Consider the following 342-nt stretch of genomic DNA (forward strand, 5'->3'; position numbering starts at 1 on the left):
GGGAGCTGCTGGGTGCTTGGGCGGCCACCCCCAGAGTCCCCCTCCAGCGTCCTCCTCACCCCCCTCCCCCCGAGCTGCTGCCGGGGCTGAGAGCAGCCTGAGCCCCCCCCAAAACCCCCTGGTGACACCGAGTGCCCCATCCACTCTCCTTCAGCCCCCTCCTTCTTCCCTGCTCCATTCCCAGCTCATTTTCCCCCACTGCACCAACCCGGGGGGCAGCTGCCTTTGCGGTGGGATGCTCTGGCCACCCCTGGGCTGCCCTTGTCACTCTTTAACCAGCTGTTTGGGGGTGCCAGGTGGGCGTCTGACCCCCCTGATGGCCACGGGGCTCCCCCCACGGCT

The sequence above is a fragment of the Corvus brachyrhynchos genome, unplaced genomic scaffold, assembly GCF_000691975.1.
Source record: "Corvus brachyrhynchos isolate BGI_N302 unplaced genomic scaffold, ASM69197v1 scaffold150, whole genome shotgun sequence".
Classification (NCBI taxonomy): domain Eukaryota; kingdom Metazoa; phylum Chordata; class Aves; order Passeriformes; family Corvidae; genus Corvus; species Corvus brachyrhynchos.